The 26,860-nt window shown below is 41.5% G+C and overlaps 1 long non-coding RNA gene across 2 annotated transcripts in view; it reads left to right on the top strand.

Moving 5' to 3' along the window:
- The first annotated feature begins 10,754 nt into the window (after positions 1-10,754).
- LOC121331646 overlaps positions 10,755-26,860 on the top strand; it is a 110,078-nt gene continuing 93,972 nt past the window's right edge. The window contains exons 1-3 of one of the 2 annotated variants that reach the window (XR_005952044.1): positions 10,755-10,892; positions 11,720-11,826; positions 22,381-22,437. This is a non-coding gene — a long non-coding RNA (uncharacterized LOC121331646). Of the gene's footprint in view, positions 10,893-11,072; positions 11,241-11,719; positions 11,827-22,380; positions 22,438-26,860 lie in introns of those variants that run through there. The other variant, XR_005952045.1, reaches the window with a different exon arrangement.

Raw genomic sequence — 26,860 nt, 5'->3', positions numbered from 1 at the left:
GAAAAGTCCTTGCATGAAACAGTTTCACTTTAATCCCTCATTTCTGAATATACTGTGTTAAGTCTAACAGAGGAGATCAGCCTTGGCTGCTCTGCTGCTTGCTCAGAAGTGTCTCTCCATGTAAAACCTCATCTTGGAGTTAGTTTTCCAGACCACCTCCTGTTCCTCACAAGATATTCTTGAGTTATGACATAACCAAGGAACCTCCTGGCTAGGAGCTGCCTTTCCTCTGAGGAACTGGTGATTTAATAGTAAAGGGGTAAATGAACTGAACAGGTGGAAATGATCATAATTCAACACGAAAGTGTCCAAGGACAAGCAATCTCATCTGCGTCACCAAGACCCTCCAGTTTCCTCCCTTGTTGCTTTGCTGTTCAATTTTTGCCTCTTATTTCAGATGACACTGGTAATTTTTGGAGCAGTGATACTTTTGTGCGTCCAACAACTGGAGCCCATTTCTCATCTGGGTATCAACATTGACCACACAATTGCTTGCAAGAGTCATGTCATCAGCTCTGATTAAATGATAAAGGATGTGAGTAAAAATTACACTTGGGTCTGTGCAGTATCCCATATTCCTTCTCATTTGGTGCTTTTTAGAGTTTCTCTCTTCAGTCACAAGCCTGAAATTCAAACGCAGACTCTTCCCCCTGTGGACCAGGTATTTACTTGCTTTTCATGAGCATCTACATTCATATTCCCAGCATGGCAGGGATGGGAGGGCACACGTTTTTCCTGTGAAAAGGGCAGCTCTTCCAAGAGGGTTAAGGTTCTTCTTTCTTGTGTCTGGGGAACGGTAAAGAAGGGTGGGTGACTGTGGCCGTGGCTTTTCTGGGGTCAGCCATGGCAGAGGCAGGGAAGACTCTCTCCTCTCCCCTTTTCTCCTCACGTTTGGTGGAGCTGGAATGGCTTAGGGGAAGGGAAAGGAGGCCACTCTTGGAGGACGTCTCTGCCACAGTCTTCCTCCTGTGTTCTCTCTTCACCCCTAGAGCTTTGCCTGTTGTTTCCCCAGATGAAGGCCCCCGTCCGATTGTTCCCTGCTCGGCAGCTCTGCCACAGTAGAATAGCAAGTCCCCATCTCTCCTGTTATGCTGCATGAAACTAAAAATACCAACCCCACTGGAGTTACTTCTACATTAAAGATGTAAGTGAAATAAAAAAAAAAATCACTTTTGGAGCTTTTTATTTTTGATTTAATTTTTAATTAATCTTAATTAATTTGAATTTTGAAGCAATCTGAAAAAATAGTTTAAATGAATATACAGAGATATATATTTCGGTGGGTTTCCCCCCCATATCCACTGGTAAGAACATGAATAATTCAGGCCAGAAGCTGTGGTCCCCGTTTGTACGGCCGAGGTCGGGGCTTTTCTCAGGCCTGGCGTGGGGCGAGCGGGGGCCGGCTGTCCCCATGTCGCCGTTCTGGCCTCAGGGCGGCCGCGGGGAGAGCCCGCGGGGCCCGACCGGGTGCGGGAGCCGCGCTGGGCCCGGGGCAGCCGCCGAGTGCCCGCTGCCCCCGAGCCCCGCCTGAGCCCCGCTCCCGTCTGAGCCTCGCCTGAGCCCCGCTCCCGCCTGAGCCTCGCCTGAGCCCCGCTCCCGCCCCGCGGCAGCCCCGTCCCGCTCCTGCCGTTGCCGTGGAGACGAGCGGCTGCCCGGGGGCTGAGGGGGTGGAGGGGAGCGGCGCTCCGGGCTGAGGGATGCGCCCGGCGCCGCGGGGTCCCTGTGGGGGCGGCACTGCCGAGCAGCCCCGGGGGCTGAGCGGGACCCTCTGGGTGGGGGTCCAGCGCCTTGCAGGGCCCATGGCTCCTGTGGCCGCGCAGAGGGGCCCGCGGGCCTGTGACCACCCCGGCAGGGGCGCCCGGGCCGCAGGGCCACCCCGGTTCCCCGCGGCTCCCGGCGGGAGCGGCACGGGCCGTGCGATCCGCCGGGGCCGCGGCCCTCCGGGAGCGGTGTTGTTTCTAATTAATGCCTGTGTGGCAGCCTAATCTGTGTTACCGGGCTCTCTGGAGTATTGTCGCAGCAAAGGTATATTCTAGGGTTCAGTTAATTAAAAATTACTTATAAATCTGCCTAGGTCCTGTGATGCACTTAACTCGGCTGCTGTGGCCGTACCACAGAAGAAACACCCAATATTTATGCAGTTACAGCGGTAGTTTGGCTAATTTCCCGCAGAGCTCTTTTCTCTGCTCGTCCTCGCGGGGTTCCGAGGGCGTGCTGTGCTGTCAGCCGCGCTGGCTGCGACGGGCAGCGGGGACTGGCCCTGCATGTCCCCGCGTCGGGAGCAGGGCAGCTCCGCGTGCCCCCGGGGATGTGCCGCTGCCGCGGCCGGCCTTGCCCGGACCCGCGCTGCCCGCTCCGCTGAGGGGCCTGGCTCCAGGGCTGCAGTTTGGAGCGCGCTCACACCTCTAGGTACATTTGTGCTGGGGTGAGGTTATGTCATGAGTCCCCAGGAGAAGTTATAAGATCATATATATATGATATATAAGATGATATGTTTTAGATCATCTTATATGATATATAAGATGATATGTTTTAGATTCTGGTTTTATTTTATAATAAACTTACCCCTCCCCACCCCTGGAGCTTTTTTTTTTTTTTTTTTTTTTTTTTTTTTTTTTCAAAAACATGTGGAAGCGTCTAATACGTGTTCTCTTTGGCTATATACTTTTTATAAACTCAGTATCAGCCATGCACTTAAACACATGTGGTGAGGATGTGTCTGATTTGCTTATAGTAAGGAAGTTCAAGCAAAAACTTGATGAAAAATACAGATTTCTATATACAAGTCTGTTTATTTTGGAGTTAATTTCTTTTTGAGACTGATAACAATGGAGAATGTCTCTCTCAACAAGCCAAATTGAAAGAAGATGATACAGAAGCTGGATTCAGTATGAGTGAATAAATCTAGCCATAGAGTTACACATTAGCTCTGGAGTTTCACACTGCATTGCAAAGCATGGTAAGTTTGTCTCAGCTCTTGGTTTTTTTGGTTTTTTTTTTTTTTTTTTTTTTTTCTTTTTTTTTTTTTTTTCTCTCCAAGGAATAGGGTGCAAACACTGCTGACGCTTGGCTTCCCAGAAATAGGTGTTTAAGTCAAGTGTTTGAAACAGAAATTGTGTTACTGTTTCTTTGTGGCCTGTAGAAGATAACAGAGTAATAACGTGGTTGATTAAGAGCTATACTGCATTTCTAAGATAGAAAGTACACAGTATAGGAGTCAGTTCTAAGAAAATGTTGCAAGCAAATTCATCAAATAGGAGAATAATCACTTTAATATTTTGCATTTATATAAAAAAGTCATAACCAATTATTTGTCTTGAGCCTTAATTCTTCAATAAATTAAAAACCAATCATGTTGTTGAAGAACATAGCCAAAATATCTGTTCCAGAATACAGATATCTGGGAAAGGTTACCAATATGTAGCTTATCTTTGGAAGCAAAGCATGGTCTTTACTGGGCATTTTTGAGGAAAATGATTACTTAATCATTCAATATTACTTTCTATTATTTTGAGAACGGTTACGGATTGTTTATAAACCCCAGCCCACTAAGAGTGCTTCTACTTCATTTCACACCTCATTGTTTTGCAGATTGCCTGTGACTGTGGAAGTTGATTTGAAGTGCTAGGAATTTAATTTCTTGACCATCAACTTGTGTAGTCTAAAACCTTTAGTCTGAAGAATGCACCAGAAGTACTTGTTTTGTTATGTAGAGCTTTGAGTTCTGTAAACTGTATAGAATAATTTTGTGAAAAAAGCTGGACAGAAGCAGAGAATTACACAATGTTAAGGGATTGGAAGGGACCTTAAACATCACCTGGTCCCAGCCCCCTGCCATGGGCAGGACACTTTCCCCTAGACCAGGTTGCTCAAGGCCTTGTACAGCCTGGCCGTGGGCACTTCCAGGGATGGGGAATCTGCAACCTGTTGCAGTGTCTCACCAGCCTCACAGTGAAAAAGTTCTCCCTAATATCCTGTCTATCTGTAACTATCTTGTTCTACCACTGCAGCTCCTGTCAGAGCATCCTTCCTGCAGCCCCTTCAGACCCTGGAAGGTGCCATGAGGCCTAAACACAGAATAACCTTCTCTTGTCCAGGCTGAGCAGCCCCAGCTTTCTCAGCTTGTCTTCACAGGGGACAGGCCCCAATCCTCTGGGCTTGCTGCAACAGTTCCATGTCCTTCTTGTGCTGGGAACCCCAGAACTGGAAGCAGCAGTGCCAGATGTGTCTCACAAGAGCAGAGCAGTGGGGGAGAATCACCTCCTTTGACCTTCTAGCCATGCTCCTCTGGATGCAGCTCAGGATTCCCTTGGCTTTCTGGGCTGTGAGCACTCACTGCTGGCTCCTGCTGAGTTTTTGATCAACCATCACCCCCAAGACAGAATAATTTTGATGTTCTTAGGGACAACCTGCTTGCCTTTCCATGACTTGTAAATGCTGATTCTCTTAAAGATTTGATGACTTTCAATGTGGGCAAAAGCAAGCAAATGAACCCCCTGATGGTACTGAACAGTGCAGTTAGCAGAACAGGCTTGTAGTGTTGTGGGTCTTGTCATTGTCTCCTTACTTGAAAAACATAATATTGGTGTACAAGGCTGTAGTTAACTATGTTTGTTGAATAAATTTAGTTGTCACAAGCTGCATTTCATCCTTTGCAGAGCAACTGAGAAAACAGTAATTTTAGGACCAAAGCTCACTGGCTCAGTCTGCTTTTAGTAGAGCTGCTGCAATTAAAATTTAGCAAGCCTTTAATAAGAATTAATTTGGGAGGGGACTCACACACTGTACATGCCCATTTATTGGTGAGATTTATACTTCTGCATTCTATGCAAATAATAGGTCTTAGCTTTTCTGTTTACATGGTGTTAATCCAGCCTGTAGCTTAAAACTCTTCTTTTTAATAGCTCCATTAAGAAATTAAGGAAGGACTTACTTGGGCAAGGAAATCCAAAATTAATCTTGCAAGGGTATCTGGTGATCTAGTAGATACTTTCTTTCCGAAATTCAGAACTTTTATGAACCAATTTATGGCCTCTCTTCATTTCCATTAAACCTGGTCGTGCAATTTAATTTTTATGAACCAATTTATGGCCTCTCTTCATTTCCATTAAACCTGGTCGTGCAGGTTTGCTTCCTTTTTTTTTCCTAATGCCTGATAGTTATGCTAATAGAGTGTTAAATTTGTGATATTTAATGTTTACAGTGTTAATAGGTAAAGATAATAGCTGTGCTTTTTTGTGTTGGAGAATTTTAGTATGTTATTTATAGATATGAAACCTACAAGATATGATATAAAAGCCTTCAATATGAAAAATGTTACAATTCTGAGCAGACAGTGAGAAAATTGCCTTTTAGAGGTCAAAACTCCCAATGCCTCTGGCAACATGGCCTTGATGTCATTTGACAGGGTGGAAACACAGCCCTTCATGGGAATAAACAGCCAATACCTGCATGATTCATTTTGTTAGAAGGGTTCTCCCATTGTTGCTAGGCAATATTTCCTAGGTGGAGTTAAAAACCAACAAAAACATCAACAACAAAACCCCCAAAACCCAACTGCTGTCTCCTCAGAATAATACTTATTGCAAGTTGTCTTGCTATTGTTTATTTGTTTTTCTAATTAAGTCATTTTTCTTTGTGCAGAATAGATGTATCAGCTGAGTCTCAACAGAGACCATCCCCAGTAAGAGGCAGCAAGGGGAAGAGCTGGGAAAGGGTTGCACCTGGTTAGTGGAAGGTTTCCTTTCTGTCTTCCTCTGTCCCTTCTTACAGCTGTCTGTTTGGAAATGCCCGACTATGTTGTGATGTGCAATTCCCAGAGAAGAAACATGGCAGAGACCAGCAGACATTCATTTGAAATGATTTTCATTCACTGCATTCTGGAATGGACTTGAAAGCAGGTCTCAGAGGCAACTTGTATGTACCAGTTTGTCTTACATATTTATTTATGACAGACTTGAATCTTCAGGATGGTATTCTATCAAGTGACATACCGACTCAGCGTGATGTGTGTCTAAAAATAGGTCATTGTCAAAGGACAGGAAAGGAATTGTATAAATCTATAAACTAAACCATTGCATTGCATGTGATAGCATCCTCTGAAGCTGAGGTAATGCTATCTTCAAAATTGTAGCTTTCCATAGATTATTTTCTAGAATAATATATATTAACACTGCATTTATCAAACAGGAGGATGGCTGCAGACTCAAAAGACAGCTAATGGTAATGGGTTACTTCTGACACAGCTGTTAAAAATAGCAAAGTAAAACAAACCATCTCAGAAGGTGGCAGGGCTGGACCAAACTTTGCTCTTATACTTAAAATATTACTGACTTGAGCCTCCCATTTTTTCATGTGTTAAATTGTATCATAAAACACTTATTTAATGCTGGCACTTAGGCATTTGGGTTTGAAAATAATGCTTCTGTTTCGTGCATGTGGTCAATACAAATGGATTTTTTTCCCTGTAGTTAACCTAGAGTGTTGAGAGGCCTGAAAAATGAGACTCTGAAGAATGATACTGTTTAAAAATCTGCATTAGGAAGGGAATTTTTGTCATTTTAAATGACCTGTTGATGTATACAAATGTGTGGGGTTTGGAGCATAATAGAACAGTGCAGATTTTTTTACTCTTTATGATAGCATAAGCACCAGTACATAGGTGAGGTCTGAACTTAGCTGCACAAGTTATATGGTTTGGTGTTTAATGCAGTGTTGCTACTGCAAACCAAATAGAAGGGCTAATATTTAATTAAGGATAGAGTGTGGAAATGGTCAGCAAAAGAACAAATACATCTGTGTACGGGGTTATATTGAGAGGTTTGGAGTTATCAGGTGAAGGGGAAGTGTGACATCTGGTGGAAAGATGGTATCAGGAGCAAGAGATCCATTAGTGATAAATGGGAGCATTTGGCACAAAAATGCATTATATGATGTTTGAAACCACTGCTGGAGATGAAATTCAGATGAATGACATATTTTGTGATCTCATAATTCTTACTGTCCAAACCAGAATACATGGCAACATAATTATGTTCTTAATGAGTAGTGATCTCTTCTAAGGTACCAAAGAAAGCTTATTTTGTTAGGTTCCTCCCCCAAATTCTTAATCTACACTGAAAGTAAATTAATATGGTACAGGTTTAGCTACCTTTGGGTATCCAAGTGTTTTTTCAGAAAAATGTCCTCTAAGTCACTATAATGATCCTAGCAGGTTTTTGACTTGAGTTCTTTATTGAGTCTTCTGTAACACTGCTTCCAGGTGCAAGTCCCAGATTACCAGGATCATTAGATGCTGCTGTTCTGGGAGGTTCTGGTCTGACCCTGGCTTGGAGGTGCAGCTGGAGCCCAGCACTGGAGCCCCAGTTTGGGTTCTGCTGTTCTGCTCCCTCAGAGCTGCTGGTGGTGGGCAGGCTCCTCTGCAGAGTGTGGGAATAGCCACCTACTGCAGGAGGGAGGAGAGGAAGGGAGGAACTCTGCAGGAGAAGGGGGGCAAACTGGAGCTACCCTTTGCTTGGTCTCACATTGCTAGAGTTAGAAATTGCATAAAGTCTGGGTGGGCTCAGAGCTGCAGAGATTTTGCTTTGTTATTTCCAAAGTATGTTGTGGAAAAAGAGTCTGCAATTCATTGGGAGCTCTGTGTATTAAGGATGTTCAGGAACTTCCTAGCTCAGCTCAAAGGCCCAGGAGAAAAAAAAAAAGAAAATTCATCTTAATCTTTCAGTTCTGCTTTAAAATACCTGATTCTTCAGAGGTTTCATTCCATAGGATATTGATCATTCCATGTCAGTCTTGAGATTTTTCTGTTACAACTTTGCTACTGAAAGATTGCTTTATCCCAAGCATAGCACAAGTTCAGTCGTGGTTCTGCTTTGTAGTTCAGGCTCATCTCCTGTGCATAGCTGCCTGCTCCAATCATATGGGATTTCCCCCTTCATCAGAAGGCCATAAGTCTTGAGCTTCTTTTGTTCTTTATGCATTTTTCTTCTATTTTTAATGTTAATATCTCACTTGCTAGAACAATATATTATAAGAGTTCTGAATCCTTTTCCTGCTTTGGGGGCAGACTCCATCTGCAAGTTTTTGCCTGCTCCCACAAAAAGAATGCTTTTTGGGAACTGGCCAGTTCAAGGAGGGAAACAAGCTAACAAATAGCTAAACCCACAAATGCAGCATTCAATGCTAGACTGCAGTGGGGTAGGCCCATCTCAGGTGGCTGGTTTCCTGTCAGCCACATCAGGGCATTTAACAGCAGCATGTGTGAGTAACCTGTTTCTCAGGTCACCTCACAGTTAGAATCACAAATGAATAATATTCATGAACTCGGGTATTTTGGTACCATGATGAATAAAATACATTGTTTACTCCAAAGAGTGAATCGTGCTCTGGTGGCAGGGGTTTGGATAATCCAGATGGGTTGGAGTAGAAGGCCTGTGGCAGAGAGTTTGCTGGTACACTTTAGTGCAGTCAGTTCAGTGTCAAACACTTTCTTCCTAAGCTACCTCCTCCTCCTCAGCAGGGTGGCAGTAATTATCCTTTCCTGTCTGTGTTCCCTGGGACAGGTTGAGTAGGCACTCTCATACTTGTGGAACCACACCAATTAAAAACCAATTAACTCTCTTACTGTCATATTGTCATATGAAGACTGGATGCAGGCCAAGCTTCATTTTCTTCATGAAATGTTTTATCATGTTGGGAGGGAAACAAACCTAATCCTTTCCTTCTGAGAATCTCATTGTATAAGTCAATAGCTTTCTGAAGGTTGATTTGGGGTCTGCAGATAAATTGTCCTATTAAAAGGGAGAAGACAATGTAGTTTAACTCTCTTGGAAATTTAAGTGAAAACCATTATTTTTAGTGATGTTGAGATAAATTCTTTTAAAAGATCTCTAGACATATACAAAAAAAAAAAAAATCAGACTAGAAATTTGATTGAGCTGAGAGCCAGACTGACAAGTTTTAGTTCTCAGCTCTGTGTTGGTGAGGAGACAATTGTCCTTCTTACCAAATTAAAACTGACAATGATACTGAGCTTGTGCTAGCACAAGGTGCTTTCTTAACTGCTAATGTGTTTTCAGCCTGAAAATACCATAATAAATTCACTGAATGGACTTTCTTCTGTAGTATACTCTTATAATTATAAGCCCTTCATTTTTGCCCAGGGCATCTACTTAGGAGATATCATAAAGTGAGAATAATCTTAATGTCAGTAAATGAGAAAAGAATGATCATATTGCCTAGCAGAAAAACAAAATGGGAAGGGGGACTGAGGAAGGGACAGTACAGAATTATATTTGCTGCACTCTTGTGGGCACCAGGAAAAAAATGCCCTTTATTTTCTGAGAATGATTTAAAAATGTGTTTGTATCCATGTTGCAGCTTCTGAGTAATGACTGGAACTTCTGACTATGCAGGTGTGATGTACAGCCTTTGAGAAAATTGGTAGCTTCGTCTCTATTACTGATACTGAGGACTGGGTGCATGGTAGGTGTTTTGGTGGTGTAAGTAGGAAGAGGAGGGGAAAAGTTCTTTGAGAACCTGTTGCCAAAAAAAAAAAAAAAAAAAAAAAAAAAAAAAAAAAAAAAAAAAAAAAAGACGTAAGCCAAAACTTAGTGAAAGTAGGATATGAACTTGGTTATGGAAATTTACCACTGGATGCCACTGTTGCTTCATAGAATGTCATACTAAAATAACATCAGCTCTGCTAAAAAATTCTGCTTTTCCTTCACTCTCATCTTCTTAGTTTTTTATTACTTTAATCTTTGTTCATATCAAAGGAAAGGAGAAATCGTGCCCCACTTATTCTCTCCAGCAACATAGTGATATGGTTTCCATATCTAGAAGTGACAGCTTGTCATAGGAAAGAAAAGGCAATGACATAAAATTTGTCTTTTTTTTTTTTTCCTTCCCCTTCTAAGGTAAAATATTTTTCAGATAGAACATAAGAACAGAAGAAAGGCTCAGATGAAAGAGCAGCCAATTTTCCTCGTAACTAAATTCCTTCTCTCTGTCTCTGAATCCTGTGTTAATCACAACTAGATTTGGACACTGAGCCTGTACTCCTGTTTTAATGTCATCCTACAGAGCAGGGCAGGAGACCACTTTTGCAAATACCTGTTTATTTCCTTTCCCAAGTGTTGGGCATTTTGTACTTGAAGGAATGTTTTTCACTCATTACAATTTTTTCCTCCTGGGGGAAGCAGGGAAGGTGAAGGTCATCAGGTGAATTTTTGATGGCTGTTGCTTGTTTGTACAGGTATGTTTGTAATCACCTGATAAGCAACTCTGGGACTTTTCTCAAGTCATACTGTATGGGGTCTTGTAAATAGCTTCCTTTTTGACTGAAACAAACCCCCAAATGTAATTAATTCAATTAAATGAAAAGAAATAAAAATCCTAACACCTGAAGCATAACTTTCGGATCAGATCATTTGGGTTTCCTATTCTGAGTGCACCTAATTCCTAAACTTTCCTACAGGGGAAAAAAAGAAAAAAATGCTGTAAAAAGCCGTGAGACGTGAGATTTTTCTAGTGTCATGCCTGGCTTCTGCGGGGACAGTCCCCCTTCTGCTGTGCGCCTGCTTAATTAGGTAAGCTCAAGTATCGTCGGTTCCGTAAGCGGCAGCCTAATTAGCGGCAGCGGGAACGTGGGGAAAGGCAAGGACAATGGCGGCGGTGTGAGGCGAGGCTCCGGAGGAAGGAAGGAAGGAAGGAGCAGCGGCAGCCGCGCAGCCCCGAGAAGGCACGCTCGCTGGGCCGGCGCGGCGCGCACACCGGGCTCGGCCGCGGGGCCCGGCGCTGCCATGGGAACCGCGCCGCAGCTCCGCGGCCCCGCGGGCCGGCCCTCCTCACGGCGGCTTGTGAGGCCAACTGAGGGACGGGAAAACAAACAAGTACGTGGAGTAAGTTTATCCTCAAAGATGGGCTGCCAGCTGCGGCACAATGCTCGCGCTGGATGTCTGACAGCCAGAATGCAGTTTAATGATGCTACTGTTTGCTGATAATTCTCTTCTGGAACTGAAGTTTCAGTTTTCCCTTTTCTTTCCCATGACAGTTTTCCCTCTCTCTTCTGGAACTGCAGTTTCACCTGGATTAGATATTGTAATCTAAGTTTTGCAGTGATCAGGGCTGGAAGCTAGCGCTGCCTCGCTGTAGGCTCCGAGGAGAAGCCTGCCAGCAGGGCTGCTGCTCATGCCACATAAACTTGTAGCGGTGACCCAGATAACATCGTGACCGACACAGTAAGTTACAGTGTCAGGAGGAATAAATGTCTCCTCCAGCCCCTCGCTGAGCTCCAGCTGTGCTATGGTACCTGCCCTTAAGCCCCATCTACCCAAGGAACTGATGGGCTCGGGGAGCTGCTGGGCTTTGCTCAGTTGTGAGCTAGTTGTACAAATGAATTCAGAAAATACACAGGGCTTACAATTATTTGGAAATTGTGGTATTTTAGTGTTTTTATTAAAGGACCTTTCCAAAATGGTTGCCTGCCATATATGTTGAGAATTCCTAAGTGTGACAGCTCTCTAAAGAGAACTTTTGTGCCCTCACCCCTCATCTACCCCCCCTCTGCTCAGATTCTACTTCTGGCCTAAGCCTGGGAGAGGACCAGTTTTTAAATTACCTTTCCTGAAGCTCTGCAGTCAGCCATGTCTTCATCTCACTTCCGTTCTGAGGTGGAAATGACAAGGTTTCTGTTGTTCTCATTTGTTATACCATGCAGAGAGAAGGTTCCCCCTGTTCTTTTGCAGTAGGACTGGTTTCATGGCTGGAGAATGCTAAGTGGTTCTGCGGTGGCTTGATGTGGGCTTGCTCAAACCATAACATGAGGTAAGCAATTTAAAAGAAGCAGACATTTCTGGTATTTTTGGACAACAGCCTAAATATATCATCACTACTTTTTGTGGTTTGGAGCTGTCAGAGAAGAATAGCTAGATGAAGTTTGACTTCAGCACAAGAAGTCCTGGGCTTTTCAATGTAGTTTGTACTGGTGAAAAGTGAGTAAGATGGAATGGAGCAGGATTCAAGCCTGTGTTTTTGAGAGGTTCTGGTCAGGTTAGCTAGCTAATACAGAGACAAAGTCAGAGAAGGATTAAAAATTCATACCATACAAATGAAATAAATGAGCTGCTGCCGCCTCTTTTTTTCCTCCCTTATTCCTTGTCCATTTTAGAGTGAGTGATGAGGAAGACCACTGCTGAACACTGTCCCCACGTTCCCTCTACACTGGATGTATATGTATGCAAAGATCAGCAGTGCTTCCACAGCCTTTTCAGTGCTCCTTAAATGTACTGAATTCTGTCTCTACTGCATCAGGAGCCTTTTGAAGATAAACATCACTGATTCTTAGCTGTGCCATCTTTTGTTAACTGAAAATCTTAATATGTGTGTACAGTAAAACCCATTGCCAGAAATGGCAAAGAAAACTTCATCTTTTACAAGAATTCATAGGCAAAGAGCAAATGTGTTTTGGGGCAAAGGTGGGGAGGGTTTCTCCATGCCATGGACATTATCAGTGTTAGGTATTGTCATGGCTGTGAAAACAGCTCTGTATGTGTCTTTATAGCCATGGATCATCATGAAGCAGAAACCAATTGGTTTTACCCCATGTAAGCCTCTGCTTGTTTATCTATTTGAAAGCAATCACTCATTCTTTTTGCTCTATTTGTAGACTTCACAATTTAATATTTGTACAAATCATAAAGGTGACACCTTCACAATGTAGATTTTAATTCTACAGTCCTTATCTTTCATGCTGCTGCAGTACATTAAAAATGCTTGCAGTCTCCTCTTCCATGGGGGTGATCTTTGTGAATTTGTCTGGTCTCTTTGGGGATGCTGCATCCTCTGGCTACTCGTGTATGGAAAGTGCATTGGTACAAAATTATTTATAACTCTTTCAATTGGTGCTGGATCTCTGTGGTCTTCCACTGCAAGTCTCTTCAAACTCTCAGAGGAGATTTTTCAACAGCTCCTGGCTCATAAGCAACAACTTCCCCCATGATAACCCTGCAGCAAGTCATCTTGTTCCTTCAATCTTCTGTCTGTTGCCAACCTAGTCATTAGACTGATTATTATTTAAGCTGATCGTGAATTCCAGTTTGGACTCTCTGCTTTCACAGTGAGTAATTAGAGAAGGCACCTTCCCCGTCAATTTGTGCTATTCATGGAAATGTTATCACTTACAGAAAATACAGAATAGACATTTGTAGGTTCCTTTGATTTAAGTGACTGAGAAAAAGTCCATGCAAAGGGGAAGCTTCTAGGTGACTGATAGAAAGCTTGCCCCATTGGCCTTGCTCGGTACTAGATGTTTAGGGATTTGGTGCTGGTGTTTTACAACATTATAAGAATGTGGTGGGTTTATTTTTTGGGTTTTTTCTCTCCTATCATCAAATGTCATGAAGTCATGTTCAGGCTATTTCTATAGACAGGTCAACATTAAAACAGTGCATGAAAACATTCCTGTATTTTAAAGACTAAAGTCTACAGTGAATATGTGAGATCAGGGCAGCAGATAGTGGCAAGGCTGTAATCCTTAACAAAGAATACTTTTGTCTTTTGAAATAATGTAGTCATAGATGTGTGAATTTTAAAGCTGTGCAAGAGTATTAGTTCTTTGATTAAAAGCCACAAAAGATTAAAATTTTCAATTGCTATTTAGGCTCTCCTGAACTTTCAGAGAACTGGAGTAAAGGGAATAATTGAGGGTCAAAGGGTGAAGACAGCCTGGCTGGTCATTAATTTAAATTTGCCTGTGGAATATAGCTGTGAAGAAGTTGTTAGTATGCTTTTCCTGCTCACCCTAAACAAAAAATGAGATTTGGCTCAAACCTGGCTTTAAAGTAATTGAGGAAAAATAGGCAGTTTTGAAAATTGGGTCTTTCAGATGAGGCATGTGCTGGTGTTTTCGTGGTTTTTTTCCCCTTTTTTTTTCCTCCCCCCCAAGAAAACTTGGGAGAGTGTTAGGCTTGCTGTGATTCAAATCAATTGAATTTCAACAGAGTAACAGCAAACCTGTCAGTCTTTATGCATCTCTGAATGTTTGTGAACTGCAGGAAAAGTGTGACAGGGATGGGCATTCCTTGATAACTTTCATGCAGCTACTGCAGGTTACAGGGACCTCTGAGCATGTACCTGCCTGGCTTTCAGTGTGAGCAGCCCAAGAATGTTCCACAATTTGTCATTCTGTGATAGTGCCTTGATCTGCTCCAGTTTTGTTGCTCATACCCCAGCTAGTTTTCTTAAAGTTGGAATGAGGGTGATTGCAATTGTAAAAGCAGCAAGAAATGTGGGCAATGCTTAGAGAAACATTTGCATGCTTTTCCTGCTCACCCTAAACAAAAAATGAGATTTGGCTCAAACCTGGCTTTAAAGTAATTGAGGAAAAATAGGCAGTTTTGAAAATTGGGTCTTTCAGATGAGGCATGTGCTGGTGTTTTCGTGGTTTTTTTCCCCTTTTTTTTTCCTCCCCCCCAAGAAAACTTGGGAGAGTGTTAGGCTTGCTGTGATTCAAATCAATTGAATTTCAACAGAGTAACAGCAAACCTGTCAGTCTTTATGCATCTCTGAATGTTTGTGAACTGCAGGAAAAGTGTGACAGGGATGGGCATTCCTTGATAACTTTCATGCAGCTACTGCAGGTTACAGGGACCTCTGAGCATGTACCTGCCTGGCTTTCAGTGTGAGCAGCCCAAGAATGTTCCACAATTTGTCATTCTGTGATAGTGCCTTGATCTGCTCCAGTTTTGTTGCTCATACCCCAGCTAGTTTTCTTAAAGTTGGAATGAGGGTGATTGCAATTGTAAAAGCAGCACAAGAAATGTGGGCAATGCTTGGAGAAAGATTTCTTGTGCCCATTTCTACTGAATACTTTGTCAGTCTTGTTATTTAACAGGTGGGGTGCTGAGAGCATAAACCATCCTACAGTTCTAGCTATATTATATTTGAAAATTAAAGACTTTATAAAATGAAAGTAAGTTGCATTATTGTGGTGTCGCCTAAACCAGTTAATGATCTGAGATAAGAGAGGATTCAAAATTCACCTAAGCCAGTTAATGATCTGAGATAGGAGAGGATTCAAAAGGGCCAAGAGTTGCTCTAAACAGTGTCAGAACTGCAGCTCTGTGAAGGGAAGTACACATTTTTGAATTGGTAAAAAGGAGTTGCATTAATTATATGGTACGCCACGCTGCAACACGAACACCATTAAAAAGTCAGCCTTTAAATCTTAAAACACTTCTTGTTCCCACTATCCTCATCATTAACATCCCTATTCTACATTAATGCCTCTGGCAAGAGGTGAAAGCTGTTCAGGGTGAAAAGAAATTAGTTTCATTTTTCAGTAATTATGGGGAATACTGTTCACTGGCTTTAGTCACCCTCTCAAGTTATTCTAGTGCTTCTGGTTAAAAAGATCCTGATCTATGGTATTTTGCTAATGATCAACAGTTTTAGAAATGACATTTTTCAGCAGCACAGCCTCTATTATTGGGACAATCTTTTCCTTTGGGCAGCTGCCAGATTTTTCAAAACCAATGGGAGTGCTTATGAAAGGTTAAGTTCCTTTCCCTGCCCCCACCTTCTTTATAAACTTTAGATCACTATTGCTTAGGATGCAAACTAATGTTTCCGGTTTTGAAAAGAAAAGGCCACCTCTTCCAAGACAGATGTTTAAATAATCTGTGACTGTGGGGAAACAACAAGGTAAAGGAAGAGACCCTGAAGATTCTGGCAAAAATTAAGTTGAAGTGAAATAACAGTGTGACAAGGTAGCTTCTGTCATAAAATGTGGTAAATTTTCTATGGATAAACAAAGTATCTTAATTTTTCAGGTACATTTTCCTGTTCTCATTTCAAGTTGTCCTTTTGTTTCATAAAGTTGAATGACAGAAAAATAAAAAAATTGCAGTAGGTAATGAAGATGCATTTTGAGAGATGCATTTTGGGGACTCAGTAGGTACCTTCTACTGAGCAAATGAGCAAACAAGAAAGTTTGCTTTGTTCTTTCTCATCACTGCAATGTATTTGTGTGGTACTTGGAAACACCAGTGGGCAATCAGAGCTGACTCCTGGCTGTTTTTCTGCTGGAATGTGCTGTGTTGCTGGTTTGGTTATTTACCAAGTACTGTTATTCTGTCTCATATGAAGTGTTGATTCTCAAGTTACAGAAAGCTCTAAGAAACTTTCAGTGCATCCATTTATAGTGTCTTGCAAAGGATTAGTGACAGTTCAAGCAGTAGCTCAGATACCTGATCTCTGTGACCATTTTCTTATATGCAATAAATCCGTTCTTTAAGTGGCACCATCTGTGCCCTTTGCAAGGTGTCTCCGAGAGTTTCCCTGGGACTGTATGAAGTGCTTTGTGGTGTGCAGGGACTGCTGCTCTTTGGGGCATGGCAGGGCACCACGACACTTCTGCAGAGTGTTCAGGCCACAGAGCAACAAAGGGTTTCTTGCTGGAATGGCCTTGGCACCCCCAGATATGTTTCAGACCTTTCATATTGGACAAACTTCATTGTGACAGTTTTTATCTTTGAAGAACTAATTGAACTGCTCACCTTTTACTACAGTAACAGTTCTAATTCAAATGATCTGGCTGTAGTAACTTGATTTTTAAAGCAGTTCAGCACTGTGATCAAGAGTTAATTAAGATTCTTGTACTTGGCATTGTACTTGTAAATGATGGCAGCATCTTTCTTTCACTTCTTTCTGAAGGATCAGGCTGCATTTAAAAATAATAATAATTTCTTTTCTTGGTTAATAGCTCTATAAAGTACCTACAGCACAAAGTATCATTACTTAAATGCTTTTGATTATGGAACTTAAGTAGATCTTAAAATTCTTGTTCCTGCAATGAAATACTTTATCTTCCCCAAAACTGGAACATGGAAGTCTTCAGCAAACTGCAGCAAGGTGTTTTACATGAATAGTTTATACTTTTCTGCCACCAGATCACTTGTGTAATAAAAAGGCACTTATTCTTTAAGGCTACAGGCAAGCAGTAGGATGCACAGAAACATATTAGGACAAGCTGAATGAGACTTCCCTTAGAACATCAGATTTTTTCTTCTAGTGAATATGAAATCTTGCCTTTGGCACTAAGCTATACTGAATGCTTCAGAAGGGAATGAAAGGGAAAATCTTTCTCTAAGCGGGAAGGTAACTTTGAATGCAGAGCTGGAATGTATGGATTTCTACCTCTGCTCCATTTGGTGCTCTGATTTGCTTTCCCTTTGCTGTGTGACTGGCTGTGCTACAATGCCACTATTTTTTTTCAGTTCTTTAGAGCTAAAAATACTAACATACAATACTGGGATTGGTGAACTCTTCAGCTTATCAAATGGCATATACAACCTTGTTTCTGTTTTATGGTAAATATAATATCTTATATTGTTATGGTATGGCAAAAGGTATACTGTCCTTTTTATTTTAATGCTTGTTTAAGAGCAGTCCTCGATCCTTTGCTCGTGGTTGTTTTGAGGTGCATTTGGTAAAAGCTTAAAAAAAAGGCTGCCATGCACTGAGCTGTTATGCATAAATGAGGTAACAGAAAGACTTTCACTGCTTACATTTGGGGATCCCTTTCTTAAAGAAAAAGCCTCTGGCTCTGCTTACCCATAACTCTGGATTTGCTGTACAGCTGTCTTTAACCCTACTGAAGACCTTGATGGGCAGACAAAATTGACTTTGTCTCTGCTGCAAGTGTGAGGCTCTGATTATCCATTTCTGTAGATCTGTCCTTCTGGCCCACTCAGTGTCTGTGGGCTAATCTTCTGGATTTCTGGAGAGAAACAAGTATTAGGAAGAAGGAATTTAAGTTGAACTTCTTCAAGGTGTGTGAGCATGACTTGGAAGATGGCAAAGGTATGCTTATTTATTGGTATGCAAATATCTATGTTATTAGCTACAGAGAAGCTGTAAGGGGGAGAAACTGAATAAACAGGAAATGGAGCATGCTGATTTGGGTGGTCTGGTAGACCAATGCTCAGTCACTTCTGTAATATCTTTACCATGAAGCAGAGAGTCTGAAAGCCTGAATTGGGTCTTACAGTCTGGCACATTGATTGAGGGAATGGGGAAAGACTGAGGAGGGGATTTTTATAGGAGCTGTAAGGGTAACATAGAAGAGAAACTGTGAAAGCCAGAATCAGAAGGTGATAAATGGATGAAGCCCTCTGGAGAACATGTATTAGCGTAGATTGGAAAGGAAATTTGGAACTGCTCTTGCCAGAGGAGGGATGTGGTGGCTTTTACCAAAGCTGGGACACTTGTGGAAGGACTACAAAGATGTAAGGGGCATGGAAGCCAGAAAAGAAAGAAGAATGTCCCTGCTTCAGCTTCTGTAGGTGTGAGGAATACTTACAAAGCACTTCCACTGCAGGACCAGTCCTGGCCCAGATGCAGTGTGTGTTCTACCTTGGGCAGATCCTGCAGTGCTTCTCCCAAGCCAGCTCTTCCTTTCTTCAGGGATTCTGTGTAGCCTTCCCCTTCCCCTTCCCCTTCCCCTTCCCCTTCCCCTCCCTTGGCTTTCTTCTTGGCCAGGTTCTGTCCTCCCTGACATTTACTGGACTGATTTTTGTGCCCTAATCTGAGGGGCCACTGAATGAAGGAGGGTATTTACAGTGAGCTTTAGTGTACTTTGACTGCCTGGCTTGAAATTGGCACCTGTACAGGGCTGACTGCAGGGGAAGGTGGGCTGAAGGAACCTGTGTTGTGCTTTGTGAGGACATGTGATCTGCTAGGTCAGGGGAATGATATAAAAAGTATTTTAAATGTCAATGAGGAGCAAAATTCTTTAGGCTTTTAATCTTAGTGAGTTTTCACTTGATTTAGTCAAACCCTTCCCAGATGCTAGTCACCAATGAGACTTCACTCTGGAAACTTGAAGACTTGAGGGTCTGGCTGATTCACAGGGGGGATCACTATCAGCCTAATGGGACCTTGGTTGGAACTTTAATTACAAGAAGACAGCAAAAAGCAGTGTTTAAGAAAAAAAAAAAAATCCCCTTATCAACTTTTGTTGCTAGTCTAGTCAGGCTAAAAATTCTGCTTAATCTTAATGATTAGTAAGAGTTCTTCATTTCTGTTAAATAAATTACGAATTATTCGGAGGCAGTATATTAAAGGAGATCTAATCAAGATATCCAGAATATTGTGACATATTTAAATCCCATAATATTTAAAAAAACATTTTTGAGGGAGTCAAGATACTTTATATACAATTAGAGGCAGCATGATTAATAACCTTGGGCTTAGATTCTCCTGCTTCCTTTGGGATTTGGTTTTTTTTTTCTGCATCTCTGGAACCAAATATATGCCTTAATTACCAATCAAACAGTCAATGAAGGCAGAACTGAAGTGTGGAAGTATCTTCTTGGATTTGTATTAGCATTTCTTCCACAGCACAGATTTGGATTAGTGAGGCTGAGTGTATCTGCAGGTTTTGGTTGCTGTCAGGGAAAATGTGAATCCACACTGACTTAGATTTTCAAAACTAGCAGACTTGTTTGTTTTGCACCATTTGACATTTATGCCACGTGCTAAACCTGCAAAAGGTAGGTGTTAGTGCAGGTAGTGTTAAATGCAGAAGCATTTAAAAGTTCTGAGAAGATTCAGGCCATTTAAAACCAGACAGTGTAGTTTCTCCCCAGCCCCATCTCTCTTTATAGAGGTTTCAAGAGGAAAAGGAGATTTTTGATATGTGAGAAACAAACCCATTTGATGTGAAACCATTCTGCAAGGCTACAACATAAAATCTGAACTGAAGGCAAGAAAAGAGGAGCCAGACACTTTTGAGGTTTGGACCCTCCCAGGTTGGTGCAAAGTCAGTGAGTGGAGATTGCTCCTTTAACAGCTGTGTCAGAACTTCCTTTTACTGCAGAAACAGGCAAGTCAATGCCTTCCAATCCAGTGGGATTGGGAAGCTCAGGATTTTGGAAGGTGTTACCACAGCGTACTTTGCTTGTCAGGTATAGCTTCAAGGAAAGAGGTTTCTGAGCTGAAGGTGGAGAGTGGGAAAATGTGTTTGAAGCCAGTCTTTATTGTAATTCTGGGTATCACTTACTTCTCATCTTTTACAATGGTGAATTGTGGGGGAGAAGTAGCTCCTTGTAACAGGGGAGGCAAGGGATAAATCACCTATCAACCCTTTTATCTTCTGAATTTTTCTAAAATTGATTTTATTTCTGCACATATTCATTCTGGAGTGTTCATAAGCTGTATGTTTTGGTCAAGTATGGCAGGCTTAGCTTTTTATTCTGAACTGTCAATTTTGAAACTCACTATGAAAGAGCTCCAAGGTAAAATGGTTTTGATCATTACCAGCTGCTGTGTGCTTTGTAGACTGTAATATAAACCTGACATTCAATTTTAGTGGGATGATCTAATCAAGTTCTGAGATTTATTTTAGATAATAAAAATGAACCCCCTTTTTTCAAGGATAAACATGGATAAATTGTCAGATTCATAGCCCATCTCATATTATGTCTGCTGTGTTTTCCACAGTGCCTGAAATGGTCACTGTATGCCTGATTTATAAAGACAGTATCACCTTGATGAGTACACAGTGTGTCACTTGAGCAGGATTCATGTCTTTATGGATTTCAGTGGAGAAATATAAAGTGAGACAATATAAATATTGCAGCTGCTTGCTCTATCACATTGCCTGTTTTCTTGGGCAGGTTACCTGTGCGTTTTTTTTTGTGGTGGTGTTGTTGTTGCTTTTTTTGTTTGTTTGTTTGTTTGTTTGGTTTTTTGTGGGTTTTTTTCCCCCCTGTATTAATAAGAAAGCAATATTTCGGTAACATTGGTGAGGAAAACTCCTTTCAATTATATTTTGCAATAGGTGAATTAAATGAATTTGAGATCACTAAATAAAATGTAGTGTAAAACACTAAATATTATACCACTCCTGCCTTTTCCTCCTCACCAGAGATGGGGAAGATAAATGCAGCAATTCTAGATGGGACCCAAACCAGTCATATAAGAGGGAAATCACAGGCCAAAGCTCCCAGTGACCTAAGTGTTAGCACACCTGGCTGCTGCTAGGTGTAGGAGCATTGTTGTGAATGAATGCTGTGGAAACAAGTCACCTGTGTGACATTTTACAGAACAGACAGCTAAAACTGTCCTGTGGGCTTCACTGAGGGATCTCTCTGTGGGCTGGCGACACCTCCACATGGCTTCTCTGTGCCTCCATCATGGAAGGGTTATACTGACTGGATGCACACTGGAAACAAAGATAAAAGAATGTTTCTCGTGGTCATAATGTATGTTAGTCTGTATCTATGAATTTGAAGGTGAACTGCAGCCTGGAGCTCTCCTTTCTTGAGAAAGAAGCCACCTCCACTGGTGTTTAATGGGTTGGGACAAGCTCTCAGTGCAGTCGCCTTGGGCCACTGCTGCTGCTCTCTCTGCCTGAACGTAATCTTAACACCTTCTGCAGCTCGTGACATGCTTGTGTTTGGATATGTTGAGAGGAAATTTCCCATATTAAGTGAAAATAAGTCTGGACAGAATTCCCAGGTTGGAGAATAACTGTGGAAAAGTTGGGTTGTTGTCACAGGTGTAGCCTCCTTCATTTTTCCTAACTTGACAGTGTCATTTTAAGGTCCATGAAAAAAAGAGGACACTATTAGATATGATCACCCATAGAGATCACATAAAGCTGAATGTGAAACATAGGGCCAGCACAGCTCTAATTGTTGAATTTAAACAGAATTTGAGTCTCATGCAAAGTAGGTACATAATGGAAAACTTGACCTCTGCTGCAATTCTGATAAACGTGTCTTCAGTTAAAAAAATAAAAAAATGTTGGTGGCAAAAAGGGCAACACATGGCAGAATTTGAACAAGCTTACGTGTCTAATTGTCTAAAAGTCACTGTGGCACAAACTGCCTGGAAAATTACTCTTGAAAGATTTATCCACATAGAAGGTGTTATGCACATATGCTCCTTACCAGGTGCAAGTTAGTTGTGCACTAACATGTGTGTATGCATAGGACTTCCCAAAGTGTCATTTTAAACAAATATTTGGAGTTCTCCCTTAAACCAGACCAGAAAATATTTTTACAAGTTTGAATGTTTCTCTTAGACTTCTGGTAAAGCAATCATTCTTATTCTCTAGCATGAGTCACAAGTCACAGTGTCAATTGCTTTATAAAATATTACTGAAATAGTTTGATGGCAGTGAGCAAGGCTTAGTCATGTCTGTCCTCCTCTCCTGTGTCACTTCTGGGCTGCCTTGCCCTTACTGCTCAAGTGATGCACTGTGGATAATGCCTCAACATATTCCCAGGATTAAATTGAATGTGGAAGGGGTGAGTGCCTGCCATTCTCAAAACTCAAATCCTTGGTGAATCTTTACTGCATGTTTAATTCTAGGCACCTCTGTTTGAATGGATGGTTCTGAGAAACTTTGGCCAAAGTGACTTACCACTGGTAAGTATCAGCTGTCACTAGTGTAGCTAATGAGAAAAGGTGTCCTGTTCTTGACTCTGGTGCATTTTTTACAGCAGTATCATACTGGAAGACATTAGAGATGCTTGTTTACAGACTTGCCTGTGAGGTTTCAGAGAGAGAAGCTGAGAAAATTGCTGGTCCTTCTTAAGTAGCTGTTGTCTTTGGACAAAGATTACATGCATCTTGCCATATGAAGCTTGGGACACTTCCCAAGTCATTATTCAGGAGCGTGCAGGTGCATGCTGAGGCTTTGAAATCCCCACACATAACAATGCCAACCTGACAATCATCCCTTGAAGCAGTATCAGCTCAAACAGTCTGTGCTCAGCCTTGCCTCTCATCTTGTGCTCTGAAAACAAACTGGTGCTGCATGCAGATGTGTTCCAGAGTCAGTGAAATGGAAATGGTGAGGCTGGGATTTATCCAATGTCTTCCAAATCTGCCCAGCTACCTCTGTGATTTCTTGTTGAGAAAAGAACATCTCAATGTCAGCAACTTATATCAAGAAAGCAACCATGGTTAAGAGAAATAACATCACAAAAGAAAGTTCCCTTTTTATCTATTCATTCCTGGTAATATGGTACCAGTTGAGTTGGCCTGACAAATTAATTTGTACAAAGACACTAAAACCAACTATGTAAAAACCAACACAGATGTTTTATATACATTGAACTAATTTTCTAATTAATTTTTGGACATTATATCTCCGTCCATGCATTTGCAAGTTTGTAGGTGCCTGAGTATGTATAATGCTATTGGCATAGGGTTTTCTCCTAGGTACTTTATCTGGGTGTACATAATCAGATAATTGTACATGGATTTGTCACAGGTGTGCTCTTGCTGTCAGTGATGGTGTTGCCCAAACAGGAAAAGTAGTGTAAAGAAATGGGATTCAGTTCAAGTACAGCGCAGTGCATGCAGTCCATGTGTGCAACTCTCCCTTACTCTGTGTATCCCTCTCTCTCAAAAAAGCTACTCTGATCATCCAAAGAGTGGATTTTCTCAGTAAGTTGCTCAAATGAGACAGGGGAGAAAGGGAATCACCAGGATTCAGTACCTACAATTAAAAAACTTTAAAAACTCTTTACTTCAATCATTATATAAGATGAGATGTAAACCAACAAACCGAATTGCAGAATCAGTTATTAAGTTGGAAAATATCTCTGAGATCATTGAGTCCAAATTGTGGCAAAAAAAGAGTGAACTCCTGTCCTCAGTTCATATTCTCTTTTGACATTGTGCAGTCTGATGTGCTCAAACATCAGTGATTGTTATGCAAGAAAGCACTGGAACCCCATCATGGAAATTCTGAAAAGTTATGGACATAAGGAGTTAAGAAAACTCATTTTAATATCTTGATTCCTTTATTTTTGGAGGCATAAACCCCCATAAACTGGCCCTTCTGGTATGAGGTCAGCCGTGGTAGGTACATATGGTAGTGGGGGGATTTAAAGGATAAAGACCCCAGCAATCACCATCGCTCAGTTTGTGCACGTCGCAAGGATGACTTTTTTGGGTACACAAAGGTCTCAAGAACATGACTTTGCTAGATCTCAATGAATTTCACTTACAGAGCACCCCAATATCAAATTCTTAAATTATCCCCTAAGTAAAATATTATTGCTGTCTTCAGTTTCAGACTCTGCAAAAGCAGATAATAAAGTGGACACTTAGTTTCCACAATTTGTTTTTGTGTCTGTGTTAATCTCTTTTGCTGCTATAGGCTTTAGACCACTTTGAGGAGTATGGGGGGAGATTCTGTTCTGTTGTTTCTGTACCTTCACAGCTCACCTTCTGTGACTGCTCTGGCTGGGCCCTTACCTCTGAAGTTAAAAACCAATTGGATTGACAAAATTATTTAGTCTAATATTTAGCTTGGCTGACCTCTGAGCTAGACTGTTTGTTTGAAAATTGGATTTTTTTTGTACAGTCGATGATTTCCACTTTCCATTAAAAAATGAAATATTTCTCTATGAGGAGAAGGATAAAATATGGGAATCAATTCAGAATGAACACCTCTGAAAAAATTAAATTGCATGGAAATGAAAATACCAAGAGTTTATATGTGGGGAAACAAAAGACAAGACAATCCAAAGGGAAATAAGCGATCTGAAAACTTACTACAATCTTGTCAAAATTATTGCTTTTTACTTAAAAATTTTGCTTGACATGAAAATATTAGTTTACTTGTCTGCTGCCTTGGATTTTTTTGTTCAAGATATTGCTTTTCTTCTGGCTTTAAAAGGCATCTTTACAAACATTCCTTTAAAACCACTTGTTACCTTGTTTACACTACTCAGCAGGGACTAAGAGCTGAAAGTAACAAAGCCAAATTAATGCAACTGCCTAGTATTAATTACCTGTGAGTATTAGAAGGGTGCTTCTGTCTTCCTTGAGAAACTATAAACCAGATACTGCTGTGCTATATACAGCTTGTTATAAACATGCAAATCATTGATCAGTTTTTGTTTAAAAAGTACTTGTTATCCCAGACAAAATAAAACCTGTCAAAGTCTTCACCTTCATTTGTCATTAAAAATGTAACTTTTCTGTTGTTACCTTTTACTGTAAATTAATTAAGGTAGATATGGAGGGGACAGTGGTAGGTAAAGTACAGGTTTGATACAATCAGAAGTGCAATTTTGCACTGGTGTTGCTGGGTTTTTTCACTCATACAGTGAGCACTTGCTGATCTGGGAATGTGCCAAGCCTTTCAGATGTAAATGTGACTGTATGAATTTATGTGGGTGTGTACATTAAGCTGAAAAGGAACTGGGAGGAGGCAGGAGGAAGAAGGAGAGTCAGGTTTTTGATGTGAATCCAGCTGAAGGGTTAAGCCCCCCAGTCTTGCCCGTAGAGCCCTCTAAACTAGCAGAGGTGTGAATAAAAATGATGCCCAGCTTTGTTCTGGTAGCCTCACAGAGCTGAGCCATGACTCTGCCTGTTCCCTTTGCTGCAGCAAGATGAGTTGAGATTCTTCTGGGATTCTTTTCCCAGTGGAAGCTCACCTGCTGAGCAGAAGGAGCTCAGCACTCCAAGCTCTGGTACCCTACTGGCAGGGTCAGACCCTGAAAAACCCAGGAGTGCTGCAATATCCAACATGTCCTCTCCTGGTGTTGGTGACTGTAGTACAGACCACTGGTTGCATCAATCAGAGCACCATCACCTCTCAGAGCACTAAATATCATTAAATGCTCAGGGTGGCTTCACTTAAAGTCCTAGTGATGGTCTTGGCTATGACTCCTCACACCCCAATCCACCCTCCAAGGACTCCCACCACTATCAGAATCTGCTCCAGCTGCACTAGGAAGTGATCCCTTGCCTTGTTTTCCCCTGGATGCTCCTGTCTGTGACCTGTTGCTGAGGCTGTAGGCTGGGCACTCTGAGATAACAGACCCCAGCCTGCTACTGCTGATCCCAGCTGGACCAGCAGAAACATTGCTTTGAAAATAAAGGCTGTTCTTCGGTCATGTGAACAGACCAACAAACCTTTGAGTGGGTGGAAAACTGAGATGGGTGGGGGGCTGCTGCAGCAGAAAGGCAGTGATTGAAAGGCAGGAGCATGGGCAGGCCGGGAAGGGTAACTGGTTTCATGGAACAGTGAAAGTTCCACATTACTTTTCTAATGCAACCAATTTTTCTCTGAACAAAAATGGAAAATGTGATGTCAGCCGTGATGTGTAAAGTATTTGTCAGTGAAGCTTTTACTACAAGGTCTTTTGAAACAATTTTTTCCCTATTAAAATTTTTAAAACCCAAAAGATATACTGAGTGTTTCTGGGGAAACTCTAATGCCGGTTCTTGTGATGCATGAAACTATTCATACAAGGATCTGAACCTGGAAACAGATTAGAACAAGCATTGTTCCTCAGGTGTGGTGGAATGTGGCTGTGAAACACAAACTCTAGAAGTCACTGGGGAGTCCACGTTTGGCACTGTGATGGAGTTTGATCCTTGCTCCAGTATGGCCAGCTTAAATATCATGTCAAGTGGATAAATGGCTTGTTAAAAAGGGTTCTGTATACAGAATTTGAGTGACAAATTACAGAGCTGAAACTGGCTCAGTTGGTGCTGATAATGCCAAGGGTGGGGTTTGATTCCTGTATGAGCCATTCACTTGAGAGTTTGGCTTAAGAATTCTTGTGGGTCACTTCCAAATCAGAATATTCTGTGATGAGAGACTGTAACTAGTGGAATGTCAAGTATTTTATTCTGACAAGACACTCTGTCCTCTCAAGCACAGAAATTGAACTAAAACACCTGGAATATTTTTTGCATGTTAAGTCAGATATAATTGTTACTAAAATAAGCAAGTGCAAATTGTTTGCAGCAATGAAAAGAACTACCCTGTTGGGCAGGAAATGGCATTTATTCTTGCTTGTTATTATGATGGAAAGATTTG

This window comes from Onychostruthus taczanowskii, unplaced genomic scaffold, assembly GCF_017590055.1.
Source record: "Onychostruthus taczanowskii isolate IOZ18803 unplaced genomic scaffold, ASM1759005v1 scaffold127, whole genome shotgun sequence".
Lineage (NCBI taxonomy): Eukaryota > Metazoa > Chordata > Aves > Passeriformes > Passeridae > Onychostruthus > Onychostruthus taczanowskii.
The sequence above is the reverse complement of the archived record's forward strand: the minus strand, read 5'-3'. Positions and strand labels throughout refer to the sequence as shown.